We start from the raw sequence: 19172 nt of genomic DNA, 5'->3' as shown, positions 1-19172 counted from the left end.
AAAGAATCGTGACGAGGGTATGTGGAAGCAAGTATTATGTATAACCAGGAGGAACGTAAATATGTGGGAGAGCGATGGTGTATATATAGGTGTATCCACCCTATCCAGTTGCGTGCGAAGGATAGAAAACACGAGGTATGGGGAGTTTTGGGCGAATCGAGGGATGGCGGCGGTGGATGAGATAAAACGAGACAACGAGAGTTGAGAGAAAGGTGGCGAGAGAGCAGGAGAGTTGGGGCGAGAGGGTGGTGGTGATGGTGATGGTGGTCGGAGAGGAGGAAGAGGGAGAAAGAGAAAGGGAGAGAAAGAGATGAGACTACAAGGGCAGGTAGTGGGGACTGACAGAGATGAATTCGTTTCATTTCACGCTGGGAAGCTCTCGCGTTCCCCGCGTCCGATGATTTACTGGGCTACAATGTGGTAACCCATGATTTATCGCTACCAACACGCCGCCTCGCCACTACGCCATACCTGGTACACCATGGGCTACGTATGCGTCGGGTCCGTGTGTGTCCAAGAGAACTTTATACTCTTTCTCTGTTTTTCCCTGCGTCCTGTCTGATTCTCGCTCCCTTTCGCCTTCCCTTCTCGCTATCTCGCGTACTCGGCCGTGTCTTCGCGAGTGGGAGGAGAAAAAGGGGGTTGAAGACTCTCATGGCCGAACTGCTGGAAATACAGGGTGTCTCATTTCATTCGACCATCATAAATATCTTCAAAATGGCTGATTAACGACGAACAGTATTCCAGCTGAAAATTGGATTATTTCAAGGAACATAATTTGCTGCAAATAATTTTTTTATAGACAGACGTACAGATTAGCTTTGTTTTGTTTTTTTTCTTGTTTTTTTTGATAGAATTATATATTTTTTAATGTACACTAGATTCTCGATATTTTCCTGCGTCAGAGGTTTTACGTTTTTTGGTATCATTAAAAGTTTTAAAGATATTCCGAGTGCTCAATTCAAATGTAGCACCCTGTATATGGAGATATGTATTGTACACCTACCTACGAATGGCGTTGCGACGCGTACGACGATCACATCGTCCTCTTTTCCATGGTCTTCGTCGGCCTCAGTGGCGGCAGCTCGCGAAGACCACGATGCCACGGTCCGCCACATTTATTTATGCGCGAGAAACTAACTCTCTTGAGCGTTCGTTCGCCGCCCGTGCACCAGCGATTCGTCATTTCCGATGCGTGCTTATCTGCGAATTAACCATCGAAGTCACTCCCGGCACCGGGTTACCAGCGTTGGCCGATAAATTGCCAAGAACCGAGAGAGAGCTAATCATTAACTCCGCGTTTTCGAATTGATCTATCGGTCGCGTTGTACTATTATTCCGTGTTGGTGTCGCTTGAATTCTCCAAACGATATTACTCCTGTTGCCTTGTCATCTGGGTCTATTTGTTTTTTTTTTTTCTGTGAATCACGGCATTGAACTATCTCATCCAGTTAACGAGCAAATTAACACTTTTTGTATCTAATTGTGACATTTATTTTGTCGACTGGAAAGTTATTGGTAAATTTGAACATTTAATTTCTAAGTAGGGCTCGGTCGCTATGGACCCAGGTCCATCAGTGGGCAGTTGTTTTATTTTGTGGTTCTATCCTCGGTTAAGTTACGAAGACTCTTGGTTTCGGCGTCAAATCGCTCGGTGAACCATAACGCGACCGTATCGCAACCATCATGGTCGAAATGGACCTGGTCAGCTAGAGAATATGCAACTATAACTACGTAGGACGTAATGGACCACGAAATGCTGGCAAAAGTTGCACGACAGCTGGCTATTATCGTTCGCTTATGCGACTCTATGACCTAGGGAAGTTTCTCGAAATGTCAGTTCACAAACTGAAACTTAAATTGTTAAGAACTTGAATTTGTTACTCTGTGACCACAACACATGTGTAGTTGAAGATTCTTTTCGGTTTCGACATAAATTGGGTGTTTAAATAAAACTCGTCTCTCCGTCCGGATCCAAAAGTCTAATTTATTCACGAACACCGTCTTTCTACGTAAATCACGGAACCACGCCGTTTTGGTTGTTTATCCCGGAATCTTTCTTAATCTGCCTCGATCGTCTTTAGGTACGTCATATATATACACATACGCTTGGGGGGGGGGCACGGGAACGTCGGGAATGTTCCCGAACCTAGTACTGACACAGTTCTACGCTTACACCTGTTATAATTTTAATTTCTTTCCATGCCTAAAGGCAATGTTTTGAAAATAGTTATACGAAGCGAGGTAGTTTTTTCCACTTATGTCAAGGGGTTACATTTCGTCCCCATAAACCTCGGCTCGGCCACGTCCAGTCGCTGTATTCTTGTTATTTACGTGGCTCAGGCTGTTGCAAGAATAACAGTAACTTGGTGAATACTTGGGCCGATGGAACGCGCAGTGGACCGCGGATACCGCGGAGAATCCGTAGCTTTCGTACACAGTTATAAGTGTAGGTAATTGCAAACGGTCGTAAGTTCGTGGAAGGTGGAACGATACCTTGTAAGGTAGATATCCTCGCGGCTGGTTGGAAACTCGAGACTCAAAGTCTTGGCTTCTGCGAGAAACCGGCAACCGCCGGCTAACTTTCGCAAGCACCCTCGCAAAAGACGGAGGTGGGCAACTCCGTCGAGTCCTTCGGTCGGATTCATTAGGGATCTTGCTGATCCTGACGCAGTTTCGAGCCGCAAAATATATCTCGACCGCGTAAACTTTGCTTGCCCTGTTGTAAATAACTGGTAAATCCTATGCCACAGTTAGGTGCTCGCCTGATCTAGCTGGTTCAAATTGGTTCTTATTTTATTGTATTAGAAAATAATGATTGTTTTCTATTTCTTTAAAAATATCTTCTGTTTTGCATTTGATTTCTGTGCGCCATTAAACGTAGCCACCCCTCGAAACTCACCCTCTCGATAGAAATCTTGGCGGAAGGATACTCGAGTTTTTTGCGGTATTTTGCAAAAAAGTTATCCCCTGTAAGGTGATTCACGAGTAAACTTCCCAAACGAATTCGTCGAACAGCAAGAGGGGAAAGGGAGTTCGGAGTTCGACGAAGCGAACGGAAAAGTTACACTTAATCGATAAATCAGCCGGCGAGGCCACGGATTACGAAGAGGAGTTTGCTCGCGTGGTCGTCAAAGTTTGTCGTTCGAAAGCGAAATGTTAATCCATGTCAGACGGCGAGTCACAGTTGAAATAGAGGAGAAAGAGGATATTTATTATATTTTCTTGGCTAGAGTTTCAGACGGGGTTACAATTAGTGATGGGTTGAGATTCTTCACAAGTGAGTTCAAAAGTACCCTGACAGTCGAAGCGCTAAGCTAACAACTTCGACTAAGAAGCAGGGTTTTACTGACGTTAGTCCTATCGCTAGTTACAGTAATCCTAGAAAACTAGCGAAAGTATGCACAACTACAAATCATACTTTCTTTCTCTCTATACTTCTACGGCCTCTTGAATCGTACCAGAGAGTCGCGTGAAAATTTCACGTGTTTGTATCCAACTTTTTACCGCGATTTAATTAATTGACCCCAGTTCAAACGCGGAAGCGTTGCGTAACTGCGTAACACGATATGTTTCGTCGAATTTAAGTGAGCGTATGTTTAGTTGGTACATGTGCGCGACCTCCCGGGACACTTATGATTTGTGAGGTTCGTGCAAGTTCTAGGCATCCGTCACGTTTAGCGGTTGTGAAACGAGAGTCGAGTTGTAAAACACGCCGGCCAAATGAGGATATACGTGGCGGAAGAAGTGTCCCGGAGCTGGTCCCGTTACGGAGGGTAAAAGTCCGCGCGCGCGTGGCCCTGGCAAAAGCTGGAGACAGGGTGGGTGCGCGCGCGCTTCTGTATCATCCCACCCTCTCTCAGAATCCGGATTTTATAGGGCCGTTAAGTTAGCTCGACGATTTTCCAAACTCGTGTGATTGTCTTGTCGCGGCAAGCCGGCTATTAAATGGCACGGAAAATAAATATGCTCCGATCTTGCGTTCCGTTTTATACGCTCCCCGAATGATACGTTAAACCGTTCGTCAACGTTTTATCGTTCCAGCTTTATCCTCGTTGCGATTCGATGCTGTTAAATTTGGGGATTGGTGAAGAATAATTTCAGTTTCGGGTTAAAGGGTGTTCGTTTTAATTGTTACTTATAAGGCTAACTGGAAAAACTAATAGAAAATGATAATTACTGTACATTTAGATTCAACTTGATCAGAACGATTGTTAAAGAGTTATGAAATTGAGAGTTCATTGAACTTCTGAAATTTTACACGTTTCCTTCTAAATATAAACACAAATAAACAAGCTGTAAAAGCTACACCGGCTTCCTCGTGAGTGCGCGCATTAATAGCAAGATGGTGGTATCCAGCGAATGGTTCTCGTTCCCGAGATTCCATCAGGCGAACATCTCTAAGCGTCAAAAAACAGCTGCCTCCGGAAGAGTTCCTAATTTCACGAGAAATACGTTCAGCCGGTCGTGGTTGTTTTACGATGCAATAGTCCTGAACAACCACCATGAACGTTCATGGACGCTGGTTTCCACGCGTAGACGCGCGTGTATACACATAGAGAAGAGGATGCGACGTATCTCCTGCCTCGATCTACTTCCTTATCGCAGGCGAAATTGTCCTGGCCGCCGTGGCAGGTCCCCAGCCTCTTCCTTGCCCAAGAAACAGAGAAAGGGAAGCAAAGGATTCGACCAAAGAAAAGGAGAAGGAGAAAAAGAGGTGGGAGAGGGCGTCGTACATTACTGCACGCGAAAAAAGACCATCTACAGGACGTTTAATTTCCGAAGCCCTTCCGCCAGCTCCATTCAAGGCGTCCACGGCCAGGGCATGAATCCCGTCATTCAGCTACACCCTACGCTCATCCCGTGTGCCCGGCTTGGGCTAACAGCCACGAGGCACGACGGTGAAAAGCATCGCGTCGCTAGTAATCTTCTCTTCGATGCTCTACTACGACCTTTTCTCGTGGAAAATTTCGTTCGAGACGAGAGCGTGCCAAACAAGATGGTAGCTCGTTTTTTTTTGTCGGTTGGTGAAAAATACGCTGGCTAGTGTGAGAGCAATTTTCACCTGGATGTATTTGAAGCGTATCCTCATCGATTTATGGATTCGTTTTGTAGATGTTAGTTTTATCAGACCAATAATACGAAGGTTATATTTGTATCGTAGAATCGAGTAAATCTTTGACTAATTTGGTAAACAACAATCTTGTTGGATCGGACCCTAGGTTGTCCTACCGCGTTAAACAGCCCGTAAAGAAAGCGCGACGACAATTATTCCCCTTGTTCTGACGCCTGCACGCGCAATCAAGCTAATCCCATGGACCGACAACGGAAGCTTAGAATCCCTCCCGGTTACACGGGGACACATTTGTTGAGGGTTGTTGCTTAAAGAAATTCCACCATGAAGCGTGAAATGTCTGCCCTCTTTCTAGTATCACAGATCAAAGTATAAAAGAGTATTATAGGTGTACTGATTGGCAACATATTATTTGGAATGAAATTTCTAAACCTATATTCTGCTAACCTTGTATTTCATAACGAGGTAAAAAATAGGGGGTGTTTTATCTTTGAAAACAACAGAAATTCTGTGTAGGAATCGATTTGCTTTTAAGGAGAGAATGATGGGAAGGATGGAGGGTAGTTAAAGCGGTTAACCGTCGAGGTAAAACCGACACATCTTAATTTCCTGTCAAAATATTGACAACCTAGCAGCCATTAGCATTATGAACGACTGGTAGTAGGTCAGTGCCGGTTGGCCGGCTTCGCCGACTGTTTAGTTATTGTTTCCGCCAGAGATTATAGGGATGGGGTCTTTATTGCCCTATGGCAGTAATATAGGTATACCGGCTCGCCGATACACTACTACCAGCTTACGTGTATATACATTCGCCTATAGGCTTGTGCGGGCTCGCACCTGTTGGCGCCTGCGATTATGGCCGCAATAACATTCCGTCAAACTACCAACACCTACATACCTACACCTTTTAACCCGACTCTAGCTGCTTAGATACGTTTCAAGAACTCCTTTAAATAATCCGACTAGTCTTTTGTAGGAAAATTGAATATAAAATTAATTTCCTGAGTAAAAGTAACTTTCGAACCAAAGGTATTTGAGTTAGAAGATGTAGAAATCGATCAAAAATTTGTGGGGGTTTTAAACGAAGCTTAGCCATACTGAACGTGGACGGAAAATTGAAAAATCGTATGTATTTTCAGCTCATATTTTATATAATACCATCGAATTTTGACTGATAGATGGGCAGCAGGTGCGTGATAGAAATTGTGACGCGACGAGCAATAGTCTCGGTGTAATACGGTAGGGACTAATAAAAGGATCCGTAATATATCTTCTCGGCGAATTCATTCTTTTTTTTGCCCGGTCCGCCAGGGCATTCGTATTTATTTCGCGTGTTCCCGTGTTTTTGCGGACTTTTTCGGAGCTAATACTGTCCGGCAAAACAAACACGCGAAACGGAAAGGAGACTGGGCTCCGATTCATTGATTTTACGTCGCAACATTATTTATCGTCCAATATATCGAGCTTGTCGATACCATTCGTTGCGTCATGCGCCATAATAACGGGTATCTTCTTCGAAATTGTTCATTGCTAGAACGAGAACGCGTGGACGAAGGAACCAGCTCGAACGCATGTCAGCCCTTGACGACCCTCACGAGCAAGAGGGTGTATTGTCAAACGTGGGTGCATACCTTTGTGGCAGAGTTACCAGAAGTGGAACTGACCGTGCAATAAAACACAATTTCCTAGCGAGTTCATTTTCCCGACAAATTCAAATTAATGTGACGACGTACGAATTGACTTTCTAAGTTATTGTCGGACCAACGAACGTACTTTCAACGGTCGCGTTTCCCTCTAATGAAAAAATTTTGAATGCAATTGCCAGCTCGTCGATCGATGATTTTCTGTTTGAAGGACGCGTTCATCAATAACGGCCCATTTCAGACTTCTAATCAAATATTTACATCCTGATCAATTACAAAAAACGTACATATATCATGTCAGAGTGACACATTACCAATTGCTTCGGCGTTCGACACTCTTTATTCCTTCGAAAAAATCACGTGAATTTCTCGATTAACAAATCTCCATTTACCTCTCATTGCTCATCGGAGATTCATGCAATTAAAGGAGAAGAAAATAAAAGAAGATGGAACGAGAAAGGTGGTATCGTAAGAGGAGAGAATGTTCGGCAATGAACGTCTCCGTGAAAACAGGAAAGCCGAAAGAGATAAGGGAGTAATTAAATTCGTATACTCTTTACGCGTCGATAATTCGCGCGGAGGAAGGCTGGAGGCTGCCGGTAGCATCGAGAGGGAAAGAGGGAGAGTATGGAGTATACGCGGTTACGGCCACCACGTGGTTGCAGAGAGAGAATCGAGCATGTGTGCAGAGGAGCGGCCACAAATCACCATTACTCGATGTGTATCGCGACGCTATATAATTATACCTATAACGCCAAGCACCAGGTAATGGCTCAATCCTGCATGTGCATGCGATGATAACCAGACCTAAAGGTGGGCCACTAGGTGGGGTCTCAGTTAGCCCGCGAGATTCAAACAGCTCCCTTTCCATTGGCTCGTTTCGAGTCACGTGGTCCGTTACGTCACCGTGGCCATCCTCGTGAGCGGTACGAGCCAGTTGGTCAGACGAAGAAGGAAACAGTAAGCCTGAGCGCGCGCGAGAATCAACACGGGAGAGAGGGAATAGAGAAGGACGTCGAATATATCCTTAGTAAACGCCAGAGTGTATATACGAGTGCTCGAAAGAAAGAAGACACCAATCGGTGCTTGTAAATAAGGATAGACTAGAGAGTAGAAGGAAGAAGAGACGGATAATGGTCGAAGGAGCGACGAGGTTAGAAGAGAAGACGAAAACAGAAAGAGAGAGAGGCACAGGCCTATACCCTACGCGGTGCCCCCTCCCGCCATTAACAACGCCCTTGCATATAAATCCCCGTCTCATCTGTGTGCGATCGGCCATGTGTGCGTGAATCGTTCGTCTCCGTCTTGATCGCGGGTTTCGGGGATCGCTCGTTCTTCGTTCACAGTCAGTTTTCTCTCTGTCTGTACTTCTCTCTGTTGCTCTCTCGGTTCGGATTCCCCGCCTTTGCACTGGCCACAGGATAGCCGGGCAGGGGGGCTAGAGAAGAGAGGAGGGTTTTGAGGGTTTCGTGAAACCGAGAGAGATAAACGACGAGAAAATGCCGGGCGAGCAGGAAAGCGAGAACGCGTGGCAGGGAGAGAGAGAGAGAGAGAACCAACGGAGTTGTGTAGACGATTGGAGTGAGACGAAATGGCGAAAGAGCAAGGCAGAGGCATGAAGAGAGAGAGAGAACGAAGGCAGCGCCGCGTGGCGGTACGAGGTGGGGACTATCGGGCCGTAAACCATCCGCGGTGAACATTTAACTCACGTATTGCCATCCGACAAGTTTGCTTTGGCCCGCGAGAGAGCGTCACCCGAGCGAGCGAGCGTCCGACGTCGAAGCCGAGCCTTCCGCGAAACACGCGAGGAGGTGGATCAGAGCCTTCGACTTCAACGCGGCTTGAAATCTGTTCCGTTCCAAAGAGCCGCCGATTTTCCGTTATCCACGCGGCCTCCTCTCGATCGTGTTGTCCTTTTTGTCCTCGCGAACCAACAGGACAACCGGGTATCGCGATCGGGAAATCGTAGCTTCCCGCGCGTGCCGAACGATCTCCCTCGATCGGCCACGTCAACCTTTTGGAGCACCGATCGACACGTCCAGATGCAACAACTGATCCAGGCCTGATCGACCGTTATCATGAGCTACAGGAAACGAACGCGGACTACCCTTCCGCAGACTGCACTCTGCTTCCGCTGAATCCTCCGGCCAGCCGCATTAAAGGGTGAGTCAGATTATGTGCTTTCATTTTTGCACCATAAATCGCGGCTCCCTGTTGTTACAATCTTATTCCAAAGCGTCAAACACGTGACCGGTCAACGTGTCTTAGCGATTCGACGAACGTGTCTTAGTTGATGTTTGAAAAAATTCCCTCCCGCCAAAATGTTGCTTTCTAGTGCACATGCTCAAATGATTGAAGATGTCGTTGAAAGAATTACGGCTGTGAGAATCGTGCCCCATGATGGACTGTCTAGTTCGTCGATAGGGTCCATTTTGATATGAAAAATTAGTGTTGTAGAGGGTTTAGTGTATCTAGTTTTAGTAACTGCTTGCCATAAACAAGTAATTAAAATGTGAGGGAAGCTGCAAATTAGTCTCATTAAGTTTTTAAACGTTGCGAAGCAAATTCGTTTGCGTTTACCAATTTGGTAAAACAGTGCTTGAAGGAAATAATCAACGCACTTAAAAACTGGATAATACGCGCCGCGATGCGTTTTCTTGTGCGTAGGTACGTGTATGGTCTTTTGCTCCGGCACACGAGGCCCGGCAAGAAAGAATAAATACGTGCACGTGGTTTCGCGTGAACGTACGCCATGAAGTGGCAGTCTCTGTGATTTTCGATAAACGCAACGATATTTCTTTTTCCCCGGCGCGTATACGGTTGCACGTAAGCGTATAGATATCAATTACGGTATTAATCTCGGTCGGGGTAGCGTGCATCAATTTTCCTTGTATCTCGTTCTGTCAAACCGGTGTTTTACGGCCGGCGTTAATGAAGAACTATAACCACTTGGAAGTGATACGCTTGTATCTCACCGAGGCATAATAACATCCCGCGATAAATATTACTAGACGTCTGTTGTCCGCCAAGGAATCCGCGAACTCGTGCCAAATGCTAAATAATCACCGAGTTTAAGTTAATAACTGCTCCACTTGTCTTGGCTGCGATTAATCCCTAATTGTATTTAATTTCATCTCTCTTCTCCTTAATCCTAACACTTGGCGTGTCTGGTTCTTCGAAATCGTGAGTCTTCTTGACTTGTAACCCAAAGAATTAGGTTATGGTGTATCTTAGGGTTTTTATCTGTCGACGCGATATGGTTCCCCTCAAATCAATCAAGTTTTACGGGCAACCTCTGATTTATCCCGGGAAAAACGGAAAGAACCTGGCCGAAAATAAAGTGAGTTTGGTATCGCGAGGCCTGGGGGTAAAATAGGTAGTGTGTACCGCACCGACGCCTGACGGGGACCATAAATAAGGATCCGACGGTCGGTGCGGCTGCAGCCAGTGATAAGCGTTCCTTTGCCCCCCTTTCCCTCCAACCATCCCTTTTTGGACTTTCTTCTTCCTGCTCGAACTCTTGGAAACCCCTTCAGCCCGTCTTAAGGGCGAGGGAGGCGAGGAATGGCAGGAATTGTTGGGTCGTAACTGTTCTTCTAAGCTTCGTTCAACAGCCTTATCCTGAAATTTCATCTGTAATCAAATGCCCTCGGTTGACCACTAATATTTCACGTTGCCGTGAGTATTCTCCAGTCCTCTTTCGACTTTCACGTTTATTCATGGAATAATCGTGTCGCGTTGTTTCATCCCGTAGAAATAGCAACTACGCCAGTACTTGGAACTGGATTAAACTACAGTTCCGAATTAATTCACCGACCCTGTTAAAATACATACGCCCAGTTGCAAGCGTGCTAGGCGATTGCAACGCTCGCTGGCCCCCCTCATGGCACCCGGGCATAATTAGTTTGTCAAAGCGACGACGCGATACTTTTTCCCCTCCCTAGATGGGGCTGTGTCCCAACGGTGCGATTCGACGGTTCTCCCCCGTAAAATACGGTGCTGTCGTCGTCTAAACTGACTGAACGTCGCGGACAACATTGAAGGGTACAAAGGAAAAAGGCTCAATGTTGCTCCGTTTTTGGAAAATGGGATATTTAATATTGGGGCGAAAATTATTTGTATCATCTTCGTTTGACAAATTCCATAATACCAAACGACACGTAACCGCATTCATCATTTATCTAGCATTCTTTCGAACCCTTCGTTCTCAAGTACTTTGGACGATATTATATACGTTCCACGATCGAATCTCACGATAAATTCGGTGCGTTCACGAAGGCGTAAGACGGTAACCGAGTCGTTGGGCCTGTATTGTCGCGAATATCGTATCGAACATTGAGGGGATGTTGGAAACGCACGAGGTGGCTGAACGTTTCCTAACGCTCATATATAGATACAGCCAGGTTCCTTCATCCCCTACGGCCAGCACGAAACGGCCATTTCTCATATCAGTTTAGCCGACACTTTCGAGAACTTGCTCGGAGAGCTCGAGGCGTCGCGACGTCACCCGATACCTCTTGTGCCTCCCCGTCCTAGGCTTTTCCAACCCTGCTGCCTCTCGACTCTACAACACCTTACCGACTCAACTCGGTTTCCTCCATTTTCGAACATCCAACCATCCTCCTACCCTTGTTTCACGCTTCAGCTTTCATTTACGTTTCAACCAGTCCCCTTCTGTTCGTATATAAACGCACGCACGTGCGCGTCTCTTCCTTTTCTCTGCTGTTCCAGGTGGTACCCCCTGGAGTGGTCGCGGTCGCGAGATAAGCAATGTCCAAAACTTAACAAACCAGGCGTGGAATGATGGAAAGCTTGGCGACCTCTTGAATCAACTTCAACCGAGATATTACGCGCGAGTACTCGAAGTAGCAGAAATTCCGTGGGTAGGTCGGCGAAAGTCATCTTTCATCCCCCTCGAACTTACCATTTTCGAGGTTCCCGAAGTGCAAATGTCGCATGTGTACCAGTGCTATTTGTAGTCAACTTGGATAATCTATATGAATTTTATCTGTTAGATTTAACTTCAATAATTAACTGTTTTAAAATGGTAATTATCATTCTTTTACATAAACAGGCGTTCGTGTTGCGAGAATAAATACTAGAGCCACTGTACGTTGATTTTCATTGGCGAGTCTCGATTCTCGTTCTTCTTGTTCGCTAAAACGCGACAAACGGACGGGCGTTGGTTGTTTTTTTGGTCATTTTAAGCGCGATCATTCCAGCTACGCGTTACTGCAGACTTTTTGCTTTCCGCTTGCGGTCCTATCTTCCTAAATTTCCGCGAATTTAATACCCTAGCCACGATATATATCGCTGAACGTGAATTAAGTGTTTTCGCAGGTGTTATACGTTATTCAATAAAAAGTAACGGTTTCAAGACACAGTTAAGCCTGACAAATGGCCGGCTAGATAGTATTTTTAAATGGACGGGGGAGAGTCGGCCGCGCATTGCTCGCATAAATTCGTCCAATCTTCCAGTCGGGCGCAGAGGAATCGCGTATTTCTATTGAATTCGATTATTCAAACTCGGATATATGCTATATCACTTTGCACACCACCAAATGGCGCCTCTTCCACATGCTCTTAATTATCGAACCAAGGTGTAAACTTTATAATCACCACCGATCAATTGAATTTCCCGCTATAAACTGCATTTACTTACAAATTGGGCGCGAATCCATTAAACTAATTTGGAATTTAATTTTCTTTTTAAATTGTTGATTAATAATTTACTAGTTGATAAATTTTACATGATAGTGAAGTTAAAAGTTGTAGAGTGCTGTGATGGAAAGTAAAACGTAAATTGGAAAGTTTATTTTTTCACTAGAGATGAAACAAAAAAAAATTATAAATTTGTAAAACAAAATTTTTAAATTATGGAGACTTGTAATAACATTTTCTCCAAAAATAATTCTACCTATGAGAGAATTCATTCTCTTGAATGAGTGCATCAGTTTTGCTGACGAGCTATGGCTGCCGTCGGCAAAAATATAGCGGTAACTATTTCCTTGAGTGTCACATTTAGTATGCAGAAATTATACGTATGAGATAAAAAATATAAGTATTTGATGCCTCATCTGACAGCTTCGATGCTAACACTTCAGCTACCATACTAAGACCGGTAAAATTCTGATCTAACAACAATTTACTGATGTAACATAACTTAACTTGAATATGGGTGACATGTCAGTTAAGATATTAAACAAGTATCAACGTAATTCGAAATATAAGATTAATCAAGTTCCTTGAAAATTTGTGAAAAAGAATATCGTATGACCATATTACTGTCCGTCGGACCGTTTCACGCGCGATTCATCGCCGCCACCAGAGTTTGGTTATGTTCCTTGTCTACGAAAAAACAGAAAATTGCTACACGGAGGCGGGTGACCATGCTCTTCTGTCGCGTCGACGATACCACGAATTTATTATACTTGCTAAATACGCTTTCGAATATTTTGGCGGTGGCGCCGATGAATGCAACGCGAAAATACTTGGGCGACAAGCTGTTTCCAGGCTCTCTCGGGGCAGGCCGGTCGGCCGGTCGAGTTGATATAATTTCGCGTAAGAAATATGCCCGTCGAGCTTGCCAGACCGTTGCATAAAGTAAGTAAATTAATGATCGGGTTGTTCAACTGCGAATGTATCACGCAGTGGAGTAGGTATTTCGAATTAATGGGCGACTATTAATTTTCGAAGCAGTTTTCAACTCCTCGGCCGAACCGGTATTCTACGATATTTTTCCCTGGTACGAGCAAATTGTTGCTGATCTCCGTTGCAAATTAATTCATTCGATCGGCTCCTCCATTGCGTTCGCGCGAAATCGCTAATATATTGAACACCTCCTGTTCCGTTCCCGCGAAATCTCGTCGAATCGCCGTTGCAATTACCGTGGAATTATTCCTTCCGTTCGCGGCGCTTTACAACCGTTTTAGTGGCACGGGTCATCGTAGGTGTCCGTGAAATGACGCTGAAAGTTTTGAGAATGACGTTTCACAACGAATCACATGGATAAATTTTGAATCAGAAGCCACAAATTCACTCATAAAACCTACGTGTTCGAAGCTTTGCAATTCGTAGCCGGCATTGGTAAAAACGAGGGTTACAGCCTGGTGATTTTTTACAGTGAAAACATTCCCAGCCAATGTTTCGTTCCACTTTGAAATCGCAACGGTGCATTCTTCACGGATCAACCTAAAACCGTGTCGCCTAAGAGTGACCTTAACCATAGCAAAAAATATTTAAATCGCTTCGTTTGAAAGTACAATGGATTCCTTTGCAGCCGAGCAAAAGCGCTCGGTCGAGATAGTGAGGGTGGGGTGGGTCACAAGGATAAACCAGCGGGGGTTGACCGAGGGTGTGAAAATGTTTTTAGAGCAAGGTCAAGCGCAATTGCGTCACCTGTACACCTTGTTCTCTACCTGAGAAGTTAATGCTTGAAAACGACCTTAACCACGGTTGTACCCATAAATTCGACCGTCCATAAAAAGAAAAAAAAATAGAGAAAGAAACAAGTCAGAATGTCTAAAACTAGCCAGTTGTACGGAGATGTAACGGTACAACGGTTGAACCTTTTTCGCGCCTGAAGGTCATTGGTTTCATCGTTTCCAGAAGCTGGCTGCCAGCTTGTTCCCAGGACGCTCGCGTTTCTTAAACGGTCACGATTTTGACTTTTGCGAATGTACGAATTCCAACGTGTTCAGTATCTTTCCGTGCCGACTGGATTACCGGGAATTACCGTTGAAAGGTACGAACCTCATGTATTGTCTCTCAAACGTCTTGGGTCTTCTTGAACCGCTTAGACCGACAGAAGCTACAATAAAAAAGTCAATAATTCAATTCTATATACGTATCGTCGCTTCTCGGATGTAACAAAAATCTCGAGAGTCATCTCGAGAGTAATCGTCTAGATCGATGCAAACTAGCGTTGAAAAGAAGCAACCCTATCTCTCGAATCTGACGAACCGTCGGACGAAACTGATAATTCAGCGCACGATCTGTCCCCGAGGATTAGTCGGGAAAGCTTGAAATACACGGAGCGTTCGAGCGCCCCAGTTCGCCGTAAATCATAAATTACGTTGAGCCATCGAAACGGACGACGTTTACGCTAAAACGATTAAGTGCGTCTCGCGTCGATGATTTACGGAGTCCTGGTGGCCAGTGAAGAATACGACTACGACAAGAAGAGTAAAACGAAACGGACAAAGGAGGACCAAAAGGCAGAGCCCGCGAAAACCCCTAAGAGGAGAGCATATCGCGAGGCTGTGATCGATTAATGAATTCCACTTTGGAACGGATAAGACACACGAAGAAACCTCTGGCTCATTTGTAAGTTGAATTATGACAACGATCGGCTCGCTCGTTCGTTAGCCATTATTTATAAATTCAACGTTAAATGGAGGAGGAGACGAGAGAAGGCTGGGATATATATGAAAAGTCCGTCGGTCGAGAGGAGACGGGCCAGAAGAACGACGGAACGATAATGGACGGGCAACAACGAAGAACCGACGATTCCGTTGTTGGGCGTCGTTGATTTATAAGTTCAACTCCGGACGGACAATATTTTTGTTTTAATGCTCGTTTTGTCCGAAAGTACGTGCCCGGACTGCCGGATGGGCGCGAGGTGGACATAGGTGGCTGATGATGTCACTCCCTTATAGGCGAGCGAAACGAAAAGGGGAGAACGAGAGAGGGAACGAACACCGTACGCGAGGCACCGGACATCGGCTACACGGTGCCTAGTTTAAGCTGCCTTGTCGCGATGGCACACAGAGATTACATCCGTACACTGAGGAATATACTCAAGGTGTCGCCGACGATTCTTAACTACACGAAAGATTCTTAATAGCCCGCCTCACCGTACGACTTGCTTCACGCTCTATCCTTCTGTCTCTTCGTCCTTTTTTGTTCAAAGCTCTTCTTTTTTTTTAAATACAGGATTCTGGTTCCTGGTTAAACTTTGCCAGTATATCCTGTGGGTATAAATAAGACAGATTTGATTAAAAAATGTGACGCAATTCTAACGTTGGTTTCTGCACATTCTCTGGAAATTCATATGATTATGAATGATGGCGCGAATTGATACGACGGCAAGCAGAGCATAACCGACGAAAGGAAGAATCGCATATGTACAGTTACGACGATTAATAAAATCTAGTGCGTTTGTATGCCCTTTGCAGAAGCAACGCTTGAAATTCCGAAATATCAGTCGAGTGAGCATAGCATCCGTTGATAAGATCTCGAACGATCAAAACCGGTGCAATTAAAGCGTGGCTCGCGTGCCTTCAGGTAGCCGATAAATTGCAAAGATGTAAACAAAACAATTTGTTAGACATTAATAATTAGCGGTTCGTTAGCGAGCTGTATAAGGTGCGCTGGTGCAAGATATCAGGGTGAGGTGTTGTTCTTGCTCGAGGTTGCTCCGATCGTCGGTTGTTTTAAAAGTCCGATTGCACAACGGAATTGCTCGCGTCTAATTATAATTGTTCCATTGATAGCGTCCACGTAGACGGATCAGCAAGAACGCGAATGGAAAAGATGCGCGTGGCTTGGATTGTAAATTTTTCTCCTGGCTAGTTCGAACAACTCGCTCTCGCAAGTTGGCATCGTGGAAATGTGTGTTTTGCATACGTTCTTCTTGGCTTTCGTCGAGCACTGGGACAAGATATACCCATGGCATCTGATTAACATGAGAAGCCTGAAACACCTGTGCCTCGATTCGCTCGAATAATTATTCGACGCTTCGTTCGTCCACAGACTACTCGATAAACATCGCCACTTCCAACACTGTTCGTCCGCTTGCAAGGACGTTTCATGGAAAATGTACGCGCTACGAGTTTTTTCTCCACTGTTTTCGGGCTTGATTGGACGATCTCGTTAATTATTACTCACGATTCCAGCCGGACGTGTTATGAATCGTGAAATAGTCGAGCGGAAGATTGGAATGCGCGAGACAATGGAACCAATTATTGTGTCTCTTCCTCTCTTTTCATTCAGTGTTTTTTTAATGTATTCAATCAATTTTGAGAAATTGAGCTGAAACTTTAGATTGAATACATTTATGATTTGCAATGATAAAGAATTGATACGTTGGGACTGTTTGTGGACTCTGAGTTTTGAAAATCATAGCAAGAACAATTTATTGCTTCGCACTTGCTCATTGAGTCATAGAAATCAGTAATGATGATTAAACTGTAGCTTCTTACATACTCTCGTTTAATCATTGAAGAAGGAACATTTTTCATCATTAGGAGCAAATAAATTACACGCACCATGGTCGAGGAGAAAAACGTCATCAAAGAAGCGACGGAATTAACTTATAAGAATTAAAGGAGTGTTTAGTTGCTCGCGCGCGGTTGCAGTTGCATGTACGATGTGCACACCGGTACGTTTCCTATGCGCTTGGCAGGTGTTACTGTTTATGGGAATCCCCTGGAACAGCTTATCCGATGAGGGAGCCTCCGATAAGGAGGATAGCGGTTAGCATTCGCTTAACCCGGTTCTAATTATGGTATCCTCGTTCTGTGTATTATATTCTATGCATATACAGGATGCTTTGCCTACCCAGTTCTGTGTGAAAATGTTCCTCGTTGCAATTCTACATTGTTTTGAGTGTTTAGGGATTTAGATAGCTGCAGTGCTAACTGGACTTTCGTGTCACTTTTAACCCTTGATCAGCCAATCACTAAGCAACGTCACAATTGGATAATAGGCTCCATTACACTTAATTTTCGAAATCTGAAAATTGCCACTCGTTCACTGAGATAAGTGCTGTGTTTATGAAAATGATCAGGTGCATACTCAGTACACTGGCTCTGTACCAAGAAATAAGGTTCGTAAATGAATAAAACGAGAGGTTAGAACGTCCTTACTGGAATAAGTAGCAACGTACGCTTACGGCGTTACGAAGAGTACCTAGCAACGCCGTATTCAAATAGTAAGGGGATATAAAAAAGCTTGGTTACAAGTAGGCGCTGCGGTGTGCGCCGTGTCGTGAAACCTCTCAAATCTTTCGCAGCTTGCGAGATAGCTGAACGTATTTAAGAAATGCAAAAAAATATGCTTGCCAGTGTACGATCAGCAATGACTTGCACACGATTAACAGGTAGATTACATGTTCAATTTTCAAAGTTTCGATAACGAACTGGACGCGTGAAAAAATGATTCGATTTCTGACAAGTATCTCAGCAAAACAAGACATTCCGATTGTCCTTTGAGGCCAGATAGCAGCCGCGCTTAGCTCAAACGTATCAATAGTTGCGTTACAAAACGACATTCCTTCGCGAGCTGTGCTGCTGGACGTGACCTGATAAAATCTGCAGAATTTACGGTAAACCGTGCTTTAACAACGGGAATACTTCGCAAAAGAGAGAAGGAGGAGGCATATAGAACCGACCGACCAGCTCTCGAATGCCGTTACGTGTTTTGATTCGACGCGTTTCGCTGGAAACGGATATCACGGTATTCCCTTGATATCCGTACCGGCCGACGTGAGCCGAGCAAACAGGCAAATAGACTATCGCGATCGTTTTGTCGCATAATCTCGATATAAATCACTTTCACGTCAGGAGGGCAAGTGCAGCAGTAACAGCAGTACACAGCGATCGAAGAAGAAGAAACGAAGATAGTCCTCGAAAAGGAAGGTGACTTTGACGTTCATTGGTCAACCTGATTCACCGGGACGCTTGAAATTCTTTCGAAAAGAAGGAGAGAGCCATTGTTGGACGGCTAGACGTGGAAACGTTTAATTAATTTTCGAAGACAATCGGCGCTGCTCAAAAGTCGGACGCGGCTGAAGGAAGGCGAACAGCTGTGTTGTAAGCATATGCGTGCGGCGAAAGAACAACGAGAAGCAAGAGCATCACGGAGAGAAGAGAACCAGTTTCATCTCTTAAACGCTTAATTAAGCTGGCTACGAGAGAGTGAAACGGGGGTAGGATACACGTATAAAGGCCGAATGACGCGATGCGAAGGAGAAGAAGAAGAAGAAGAAGAAGATTCTTCTTCAGGCTTGGTCCGGCAAACAGATATCGATATGTGTACTACGCACATGTATATTCATGCGAGTGTAGGTGTAGCCCCCGTAGGTACCGAACCACCGAGGAGTCTCCTCCACCTTCACCAGTCCGCGCATTTCGATTTATCGTTAACGGCTCTATCGCATGCGTGGTCCTCGAACGAGTTTCTCCTTTTATCATGGTCACTCCGTGACTGCTACGTAACCGGGTAGCGGAGTAATTATTGTAAAGAGGTATATATGTATCGGAGTGAGAATTCTGAACTAATCAGGAATTACTCACTTTGTGCGACAACGGGATCTTGTGATCGAGAAACGTTGAACCGTTCTTCTGCACTAGGTGGATGTACGTACTGTTAGGTATACCGACGATCTGTTGTTCTGTTTGAAGTTTGAATCTTTCATAAACGTCCTCTTTTGCGTTCGACTATTCCGTCCGCAT

At 44.8% G+C, this 19172-nt stretch overlaps 1 protein-coding gene across 3 annotated transcripts in view; it reads left to right on the top strand.

Moving 5' to 3' along the window:
- Window positions 1-2130: 2130 nt before the first annotated feature.
- Window positions 2131-19172, top strand: part of LOC117605533 (homeotic protein antennapedia-like) — a 109750-nt gene continuing 92708 nt past the window's right edge. For 2 of the 3 annotated variants that reach the window (XM_034326966.2, XM_034326960.2), the window contains exon 1: window positions 3290-8880. The gene's annotated coding sequence lies outside the window, so the exon portion shown is untranslated. Of the gene's footprint in view, window positions 8881-19172 lie in introns of all 3 variants that reach the window. The other variant, XR_004581725.2, reaches the window with a different exon arrangement.

This window comes from Osmia lignaria, chromosome 14, assembly GCF_051020975.1.
Source record: "Osmia lignaria lignaria isolate PbOS001 chromosome 14, iyOsmLign1, whole genome shotgun sequence".
NCBI lineage: Eukaryota > Metazoa > Arthropoda > Insecta > Hymenoptera > Megachilidae > Osmia > Osmia lignaria.
Note: the sequence above shows the minus strand (reverse complement) of the source record. Positions and strands in the feature narration are given on the sequence as shown.